Source organism: Megalopta genalis, chromosome 1 (genome assembly GCF_051020955.1).
Source record: "Megalopta genalis isolate 19385.01 chromosome 1, iyMegGena1_principal, whole genome shotgun sequence".
Taxonomy (NCBI): Eukaryota; Metazoa; Arthropoda; class Insecta; order Hymenoptera; family Halictidae; genus Megalopta; species Megalopta genalis.
The window spans coordinates 13,213,088-13,224,532 of NC_135013.1; the positions used below are offsets into that span (position 1 = coordinate 13,213,088).

Sequence of the window (11,445 nt, forward strand, 5' to 3'; positions counted from 1 at the left end):
TCCGACGAGAAATCAGACCTCGCCTTATCTTGTTTGTCGGCTCCTGCAAAACACTTCAAATGATTTTTGTCACGTGGCTATTTTAAACGAAAGTGGCCTGATGTTGGACGTCGAATCGAAATTACGTTGGCCACGATCTCGGAACTTTTTAGCTGGAAAATCGTGTGCTACAGGGTGAAATAAAGTTTCGAGGAAGAACTTTTAGAAGGGAAAGATCGCGCGGGAATATTTATGTCGGCAGGGTTTTTAATAGTTCGTGCCCTGGAGCTGTTCTGACGTAGCGTTTCTTGTAAAATGTTACTATAAATTCAGCAAGCTGACCTTTCTTGAAATATGAGTTAATTTAGTTCAAGTGGGAGTACCGTGGGAAGAATTTAAATCTTGTTCATTGTAAACAATGTTAATATTACCAGACGATAAATTGTTATCAAAAGGAATGAGAAAGACATAACATGGAACGCTAAGAATGATCGACGAATAGCCCAACAAATTTGTTTTAAAATTAAACGAGATCCTGAAAACGCACGAAGACCTATCAGAAGATCTAATAAATTTTTGAGAAACTAAGTACGCGTGATACGCTTTCTTTTCTTTCGCGAGCAATTTTTTAAAATAGCAGCCGTAAACTGTATTATAATTTTTATTCAACTGCACTGGAAATACTCGCACGAGTGCGCGAACAATCGCGGTCGAATAATATTCATTCTTTCGTGTAACAAAGACGATCATTTTTCTTCAGCCTTGAAGACAACGGTGGTTAAAAAGCGCAGAAGGCGTAGGAAAGGAACTGTGTGCTGTTGCTTTTCTGAAAAATACATGTAAAATGGAAGTTCGAAGGAAGGTTGTTACATGGTAGGTTGGACTGCCGGTCGGAATTAATTTTTAATATGCTGCGCAGGAGTTCTCTTCGCAAGGAAAGACTGAGAACTGCGTCGTCGAAAGGCCATTTTATTAGGGTTTCTTTTTTGTGGAAAATTGAAGCTTGCTGAACACGAAGATACTTCAAATATTTAGCAGCAGACCTTTTTGATTCTTCAGACATGTTAGGGGAATTAAGCGTGCTTTAATAAATATAACACAATTGCTGTTTGTGTGCACTTGATTTTTACATTCTTAATTATAGATCTTGCAATTATTAAAATTGCAAAGGTCCTTCTTTGTAATATATATATATTGTTATTTATATACAAAGAAGGACCTTTGTAATTTTAATACTTATGTATATATATATATATATATATATATATATATATATATATATATATATTGATATTATACTAATTGAGATCTATATTGTAATTAAAGTCAATCGATATTGTTTTAAGCACCCTCCAGTAGTCGCTATAATGAAATAATCTAACTTTAACTGCTCGTCAGAACTAGCAGTTAAATAACGTTAATAACGTGTCGAGTAAATGAAATTAATTCAACGGAATCATGCTTTCTTTTCAATCGCATTCAGCGATCGGTAATTTCTTTCGAAACTATAAACTAAGTAAACATTCTTTTACTTCTAGAGTAAATGGTAATAAATCAAATATTTTTGAAGACGTTCTTCCGCTAGCCTTCAAACAGGTTTCTAGACGACAAAAGAACTCGTAGAAGCACGATAATTGCCACGTGTGCCGAAAAAACGCAAAATCCTCGTGAAGCTTACTTATCAACGATTGCCGTCACCGATGTCGTATCGAAAAATCGGCGAGGCGATCTGTTCAAGTAGCAGGGGGTTGTGTAATAAAAAGTTCGATAGAGACCCTCGATACGATTGTGTGACACATACCTGTCCCCCATTTTTCTATACAACGTTGAATTATCAACGAACTCCCTACCACGAACCCGGCGTTATGATACCCTTAGAATTTTTCCGCTCGTCACCACCAACGTTATCAGGGGACGGGACTCTCGTCGTGGCTGATAATACGTGGTCAACGAATTCGTCAATTTGAAGGACCTTCAACGAAGGACGATGATCGATGATTTTGCGTCATGGTCCGAACACCGTGATACCGTTCTAGAAACAAAAATCGTGTATCAATTTTGAAAGCGTTATTGTAAAACGAAAGTTTCGATTTTGCAAGTTCGCGGCGATACGGTCGCGAGACGAATTTTTCAATGTTTTTCAGGGAAACGTTAAAAATTGTAAAAGAATTCGAATGCTTGATATAGTATTTAAACAAACGGATCCTCCTGTAATTTTTTAGGGTTGTCCAGTTTAGCATTTGCAGTTGCACGAATTAAAATAGATTTAATAGTTTTACCGCGTTTACAGTTTCTAATTTTTGAAACCTATCAAGAAATACATACATAGAACAAGTTTGCGTTCACCTTTTTCAAATGAGTGAGCGCGATAACATTTTAGAAATTGAATCAAACGACTTGAATTTTTTCTTGATACGTTAGAACGACCAGTGAACAAATTCTTACAAACATTGCAATCAGTTGGGATGACAAAATAAAAATAATTCGTTTTAAAAGTTCTACTTAGACTTTATTCATCGACTGTGACCATTGGTGGAAAACGTGGACATAATACAATCGTTTAAAGGTTATAAACCATGAGAGAAAAATTCGATTCACTTAAAATTCACTAATAAAAGAGTATTAAAATTCATTAATTGCATTTAAATTGCAAATGAGTTTCTTGAAACGGCTCTTTGGCCAATGTGCTCTTTTCTATCAGAAACCTTCTATCAATTTTCAACTTCGATTCAACTCGGACATACAGGGTGTCCCAAAAATGTCTCGCAATCCGGAAATGGCGGGTTTCTCAGATCATTTGAAGCACCTTCTTTCTTCATAAAAATGTTCTCCGAAGCACCGTTAATGAGTTATTAACGAAAAACAGTGACCAATAAGAATCGAGTACGGCTGACGCGAGGCGGCTCAGCCAACCAGCGCACGAAGCCCAGTTCCGCTCTTTGGCTCGGTCGCCTCGCGCCAGCTGAACTGGGATTCGACCGCCTTGACCGCTGGCGCCGTTGACTCGGCCGCCTCGACCGCTGGCGCCGTTGGCTCGGCCGCCTCGACCGCTGGCGCCTCGCGCCAGCTGAGCTCGCTTCTCATTGGTCACTGTTTTTCGTTAATAACTCGTTAACGCTGCCTCGGAGAAAATTTGCGTAAAGGAAGAAGTTGCTTCAAATGACCCGAGGAACCAGCCACTTTCGGATTGCGAGACATTTTTGGGACACCCTGTATAAACCGTTACCTACTAAAGATTATCATCAGAGATCGCCGACAGCTCGTGCAACGACGACGAGAAAATCATGTGCAGCGAATAGAGCTCGATAACAACGTGTCGATCGCAAGGATCCCGATTGACCGAGGCCAGGGTGACGAAAAATCGCTGGCGGAACGTCTCGCGTGGTTAGTTCAGGAGCGAGCAGCGAGATTTAATAATGTAGAGTAGCGGGCTAGACGCTGGGTACACATCGGGATTGGTACACACCGCTTTCGGGCGTCTTCAATATCTGAGCAGCTCAAGGACCGCATTGTCTAGGGCGACGGCCCAACCCCGAGCTTTATGACTCTGTCTCTCACTCTCGCTCTTCCTCTATTGGTTTCTCTCTCTCTCTCTCTCCCCCTCTCCCTCCCTCTGCCTCTGTTCCTTCTTTCTCCCTTTCTCACTGTTCCCAGCAACGACGACGATGACGAGCATTATGCCGCGGATAATGGTCCGACCGGCCGCCATTCACTTCCTCGGTAGACGTGCAAAGAAACCGTACTTGACAAACACCCCCGCAGATCCTGATTGAATTATGCCTCCCCAGGTCCGGGGAAGAACTTTCGTCTTTCAATCGCAGAGAGACAGGCAACAGGGTGCACGCGAATGCAATACGGTTGATATACTGCGTTGCTTTTTCGGGTGCAGACGACGGGGGCTCGGTTAACGATGCACAGTCGTTACATGACGTGTACTCGTTACGCGAAGTATTATTTTGATGGGTAAATAAATAAATTTTAATTTTGAGAAAACAGTCAATTGGATAATCTGTATTGAGAAGTGTCTTGATTCGGAAGTTTTTTTACTGTACACATTTTATTAATAGAGGAGTGTCGGGGTTTAAGTCTCAGGAAAATCAGTTGAAAAATCTGTGCTAATTCAGAAGTTTACACTGTACACATTATATTAAACAATATTAAGATTTAGGGCGAAGGAAAGTCGATTGAACAATCTGTATTCGTCTAAAAAGCCACGATCTAATTATCGTATAAAATAATACTAGAATTGAACGAACGAATGATAGATGTTTCAATTATAAAAACATCCATATTCTATACGCGCTGAATAAATTAATGTTACTAGACAAACGCAGTTGGAGAATATTTTCTGAAAGAATTCTAAAGAATCGAGATATTTGATACGATCAACAAAGTCTGAGTCATTAGCGCGCGTCCAGAATGACTCATACTTCCTACGAAATTTATTATCACCGCTAAGATTTGATTAAATTCTTCTCGTTACTAAAATCGCCTTTTACAATAGAAAAGAACGTGCGAAGATCGATCAACGTGAATCATCGATTACAAATGGGAATGGTGACCAAAAACATCTTGGAAAATAATAGCGACGAAAGCAAAGCGCACAAACTCTATTCTATCCCGTGGATCGCCGTCGTCCTCAAGACTTGTTCGCAGCAGCGGCGCCCAGGACCTCGCCCCCTCAAAAGGACAATGTCCGATTGAAATGTAAATACCGCGCTCCTAACTTTCTTCATTCCCCCTGTTGTCCCCCGGCCGTCCATTGTCGCTTCCATCGGAGAGTATTTTCGCAAAGTTCAAGCCGCGCGGATGGACAGCTAATTTTTCCGCGGCGAGTGCGCGCCAGGTTTGAAGAACGAAAATGAAGAATGGTTAAAGGGGCGAAGGAAAGAACGCGTTTTCGCGTCGCCCAGCTTCCAGCCCGCTCTGCCCCTCCCCCCCGACGCGTTCGGGAATCCAGGAGAGACACCCAGTCGAGGGACGACGAGGACTCCTATTCCAATTCCAGCAAGTTAATTGGAATTGTTTGCCGCAGACACAGCGAGCCGCTTGCCTTCGCACAGTTCCGGACCCCGTTTCCTCCCCTTCGAGGGAGCAAAAGAGAGAGAGAGAGAGAGACAGGGGCTGCGTCAACGGTCTCATGGTGTCCCCTCGAACCCCCCGTGTCGCTCGAACCCCATCTTCGCCGCGGAACTCGCGCCCGACCTGTCCCCGTCATACGGCCCGTGACATCTTCAACGGAATTAATTCCTTCCGCGGACGTCGCGGCGTGTCTTAAATTTCTCCCGTCTAGAACGGATCAGCACGGCTTCAATAAAACGGCCACGACGTGACCCCGGATAGCTCGCTGATGAATCCTGATCGGGCTACGGGGAACGACCTCGCGGACATCCTTCGCAGGATCTCGTCGTTTTTAACGTTCCATCTTCTTTGCGACGTTTTCTCTACTGCGGGATGAGCTATTGGGCTGTGGTGCTTGGAAACGGTATTTTTGTGAATTATTGGGCCGGGTCGTAAGTTCGTGCGGTTTTAATTTCGATTTAAATTTCCCGCATAATAATTATCTAACTGTTATATCTCGTATGTTATTCGATGGCTTTGATGCTCTCCTGTTGCGCGATTGTTTACTTAAAGTGAGTGATTTCTTGAAAACTATGGAATGTCGTGTTCAGAGCAACAAATAATTATAATTTTTCGAAACTGTTGATACGTCACGCATTATAATTACCTAAGACTTATATCTCGTATGTTATTCGATGGCTTTGATGCTCTCCTGTTGCGCGATTGCTTACTTAAAGCGAGTGATTTTTTGAAAACTATGGAATGTCGTGTTCAGAACAACAAATGAGTAACTATAATTTTTCGAAACTGTTGATACGCCACGCATGCTAGCATGAAGAGGATCTTAGTGTACTGATAAATTTCTGTAGCGTAACTTGTTACGGCGATTTGATATAGATAATAAAATGTTGCTGCCGACAAGATTGGAAGGTGCGTGATTTCCAATCGATAACTTTTCTCTATGTTGATCTTTTTCGATCTAACTCTGTATCTAATAAAAAGCATTTTTTTTTGCAAATTGAAGCAGAATCAATTGAATCATAAACCAACTTCTTAACTCTTTCATTGCAAGACAATTTTCTTTGTCCGAGTTGCGTCGAACTAATGAAAAATTGTAAATAGGCATACGTCGGAATGATTAACTTTTTTTTACTAAAAACTGCTACTTTTAAGGAGTTATTATATAAGTAAGTAAGTAAGTATATATATACGGCTATAATAGAGCCAAGTACTAAATTGTTGTGGATGATTACAGTGGCCTGTTGCAAGGAAAGGACCGTTACAAAATGTTTTCGTGTTCAAAGGTTCCTCGGTTTTGCAATATGACACGTGAAATATTTCCCATTATCATGGACATCGAGCGAAACAAATTAACGTCCGTAACAAAATTGTATCGCACAACGATCGTATTTCCCTTTCCTCTTAACGCCATCCACGCCGATAAATTAACTGTTATCAGCCTCTGCTTCATACAATAATTGCTACGTAACGAGAGAGGATTTTGGAGACGAAACAGACTTCCCCGTATCACATAATGTTCTTGTTGCCCCCGTCATTCATTGCTAACCAAAATTGAAAATATGAAATGATGTCCGTGTTGTTCTGTAAAATGCATGCATATTTGTGCGATTTTCAATTGACGCTGTTAAGCGTGCATTGTTTATTTCGTAGAAATATATTTCATTCCGTGAGCCAGGAAATATCGTGGAATCTCTATAAAAATTAGTTTAGTTAAGATCGATTCACTGATTTCCAAGCAAGCAGATGTGCGAATGAAATCACACAGAGAACAGTACGATCAGTATCTTCGCACTGTCAGATACAAAAGCGGAACGTTGGTTGATGGGATTATTATCTTGCAAAGATGACCGGTGAATAGCAATTATCAGTTTAGATGAAGCGATACTCGCAATCTGACGTTTTTCATGCTGTATCCAAGTTGATACGATAGTAAAGTTGCTATTTCAGCTTGCAAAGTTTCGAATACAATCTTAACAAATGATTTCAGTCGCTTTGATTCCCTCTGAAATAGATTTCTGTAATCTTATTTTCCCTCGAGTAATTGATTTATAAATAATACATTTTTAAGTAGTGAGTTTGTCTTCCAGCAGATTGCGTTTTCCAGGGATTAAATTCTAATTTTTTTAATGATTGATAATGTCTATAGCTTCCTAGAAATAAATGTTTTGCACGTTCTTTGTATACAAACATTCCACTAGCATGATGCACGTATCAGTGACGAGCGCGACGTTATCCAGGAGAATCTTAATTTCTTATCATAATCGCAACATTTCGAGATCGCCTATGTGTTTCGGTGTCAATGAAAAGAACCGCTTCCTTTCTATCTGAACACGTCGTTCTAGTATGTGTATCTATTTAACATCTGTCTCTTGCCGAAACGATGATTATCCGGTAACGGCTGATTATTGGTGGATCAAGCAGAACGAGATAACAGCTTCCACGCAATCGGAAATTTACGATCACGATGCTCTTCGCACTAGTTGATAATCTTTTTGCCGAGAAATTGTCGAGATATAGTTCGAGATAGCTGACACCAATTTCTAGGTGTCAACATTTATGATTAGGCTAGTGCCGGCAGGGACAAGTGATTCTGGAAATTTCGGAGAGTCAATAAAAAAAATGGATCGTTCTTAAAACCACATTTAAAAAGAAGCTGAACGATGCAATATTAAAAACTGTCTATTATTTTACTCATTATATGGCATAAATTAACATGGATATTAAACGATACAACATAAAAGAAATTTATATTTATATATATTAAATATATATATTATTATATATATTAAATATATATATTATTATATATATATTATAAATATATATATTAAATTATATATATTATTATATATATTATATATATTAAACATTTATATTCTTTTCTCATTTGAAACAGTATTTGAGGAGCTATTTAATTGCATGTATAGAATATTTAAATAACGAAAGAAGCTATTGTTCTATTTAACAGTGCTTATTTTGTAACTCGATAAAATGTCAAATAAAATACTTGTGGATATTTTATGTTTCCGAAATTCCAAACAGTTTTCAATGAGCTATCTGTTCATTTTATTGAAAGCACGGTTAAACAAGATATTGTCTAGTGTCAGATTTTAGCGAATAAAATATCTTTGTTTCATTATTGGACGAGAAACGAACACTAAGGATGTTACGTAGCAGGTTTTGATCGTTAACGTTTCAGACACTGTGCAAAGTCTTTGATTGTTTCAGGCACGTTCCAAACGAGAATGTAGAACAGCTCCAAGACACCTGGAACATTGTTGACTTTGTGTCTATCGCGAGAAGTAAAATGCAGTTAAAGTTTACGGTGGTTAGAGGTCTCTAAATCCTCGAGAAACCACAGATCCGAATTCTATCATCTCGGCTACATTCCACGGTCTACAAACTTGTTACAGCGGTTCCAAGAGAGACATTTCTCTTGCGGGAAGTTCTTACGGACTGCGGAGAGCTTCATCAACTATGACAAAAGGTTCGTAGTGAGAACAGCTCGAAACGCAATACTGCTGGGTCGTGTTGTTCTATTTTTCAGAAGAATGATACACTATGCTGCAATAAATAAGAAAATTCTGGATAACGAATACGTTTCAATTTATCACTATTTTTATGGGCCTCCTTATCAAATTTTTATACGAATGATTTATTTTCTGGACAAATACGTGTTGGCAGTAAAGACAGTGACGTGATAATTAGACTGCGGACTTTTATGCAAAATAAAAATAGCCTGAAACAATTGCAAGTTAGAGAAGCTGCGCGCACACATGTATTTCATTCCTCGATGATTATAATTAATTGAAAAGGATATAACAGATTAGTTTTCAATTCTTTAAATGGTTTGGATTTGGTCTACTCGGTTTTGTTATAAATGCATTCCGGTAATAATGACCAGTGAAATGAAACAGTGTGAAGACAATAGTTTAATTCTTTTCTTTTTTAATTTTAATAAAACAAAGGATAATAAAATAGAAATTTATATTAGCAATACGAACAGCGTGACTAGCAAGAGAACATTTGCTGTTTTGATAAATCAAAAATTGGGCTGATTAAACCGGATACCCGATGAATAAATAATTAGTTTCAATTAATATTTCGGGCAATGTCTACAAAGTACGATCGAAGCATTCTCTTTTCTGTTGCGTAGTTTACGACCTGCGTAGTTCTTTTGATTTCGTCAATAATTCTTTATTGATATTGATATTCAGCGCGATAACTTCATTAAGCCTTTTTATTGGACAGTAAACGACGCGGGGGCAGCTAGAAGAACAAACGCGATAGCGACCATCGTTAGAATACCTGATCGTTGTCAAAAGATATCGGTTACATTGCAAATTATACGTGACCACGTCTCGTCATATACTCTTGTGTCACTGCGTAAGGAATGGTACTACAGATTTCATCCAGATTTCACGAGATTAGGAAAACACTTGTGTACGTCACAATTATCGGAGATCAATCGGTAACGTGTCCGAAATTCGCGGCGATACAGTGAATGACATTCTTGATTTTTAACTATTGATGCGTTCACGTAACAGCGTTACAAGCGATGTTGATTAATCTTTTTCTTTCCGATATTGAAACAGATTAATACAATTTTCTTTGCTAGGATTAATAAAAAAAATATTATTATCATCTATTTTCTGAAAAAATATGAGTTATTTTATTGTATCTTTCGCAACGGTAATCGAATATATTTTTATCGTCATAGATATTAAAAATAAAATGAACAAAATGAAACACAGGATGATATCCTCGAAAAAATATAAGCCGTATAGATTCACTTTGTTTACATTCGTGTAGCAAGAAATGAAATTTAACGAGTGTACGTTGAACACTTATCATTAAATAGTAAAACAAATAGTGAAAATTGCAGTGAAATTAAATAGCGATAAAACAATTAGTATTTTATTATCTTTTCAAGTCTTTTCGAGATAAAATCTGGTCTGCAGTGGCATTCTGTGACTATCTAGCACTTGATAAAAGAAAAATCGCTCGTGTTATCTTATAGATACATTTTATGATCTCATCGATACTGTTACAGTAACTGTCCGATATCATTATCGAATAATAAATTTACCCTTCAAATCCTAAGTTGTTCATCTACACTTATTATATTTTTCTTCGCAAATATCATCGATCCAAATAATTGTTTACCAATACATAGATATAGTTTATTATGTTCACTCGACTACTACAATAAATGACAGATGTGTATGTAAATGGACGATACATTTTGCACACTTTGTACGTGTAACAATAATAATGACAATAATAAATTTTATAACAATAATTAACAAACATGTTCAACTATTCCTAATTTTTCCAAAACCCGAAACAAGGAAATATTTTTCCTTTACTTGGAGCAAGAAATTGAAAAACCAATCAAGACGAACGCCCACATTTTAGCGCCATTTTTCAGCTTTCTAAAAAATGCCTAGATTGACGTCGGTCAGGAAGGAAAAGAGCTGTTGGAACAATACGGGGTTGACGTTTTTCAGCTCGGCATCCCTAACCAAGATCTGATAGTGCACGTTGCTGTATATCTTATTGTAGAACACCAAGTACCTTTGGCTTAACATGTTCCGTGCCACGTGTACCATCGATGGTACACGCTTGCATGTTTACTTAGTGAACTGAACAAATTGTTTACAAGAAATTTAGAACCGAAGAATCAATTTCCACCGCAAGAATGGGCGTTGATAAGTTTTTGTTACGTTGTTATGTGTACGAGAATTAATAATTGCACGTAATACAGCAAGTTTTAGTAAAATATCAAAGTGTGAAGATTCGAGTAAAAAAAGCTCGGCACGGAACGTGTTAAGGAGATCTTGTAGTACTCAGCGAACGCGCCACCGGCTGCAAACTTTTCTTCAAGAAGTGCTTGCGTCTTTTCGACGGATACGAGAGAGTTGAAGTCTATGACGAAACCTAGGAGTCCTCCGGTGATCCGAGTATCCGCGAAGTCCGTAGCGAGGAATCGGCGATTCTCCAGCAACTCGTTTGATTCTTTCAACAAAGAATAGGCATCGAGACCAGCTTTCTGCATGAATGCATACAATTCGGCATATTCGGGTGCAGCCTCGAGATCCATTATGAAATGGTTCAGCTCCTTGGAGTTGAGAACCTCTAGGCAGTCCGGAATTCTTTGTCTTGAGCCAGGTATGCTCTCACCAGCTTGTTTGCCTTCTCCATAGGTATCAGGTCTTGGAAGTCCTGCAGGTCCTTGGCAAGCTCTCCTGAACCTGTTGCTGGCAGCTTATAAGCGCTGAGACCGCGGTGGCCAAGACCAAGACAGACAATACTGACACTGCGAATTTCATCTGGAAAAAAGTCAGAATCTGGGTCAATTGGGCCCACAGGTGTGGATATTGA

General features: G+C 38.8%; 1 pseudogene; it reads right to left on the minus strand.

Annotated features, from left to right (window-relative positions):
* Positions 1-8,248: 8,248 nt before the first annotated feature.
* Positions 8,249-11,393, minus strand: LOC117228913 (uncharacterized; annotated as a pseudogene).
* Between the last annotated feature and the right edge of the window lie 52 nt (positions 11,394-11,445).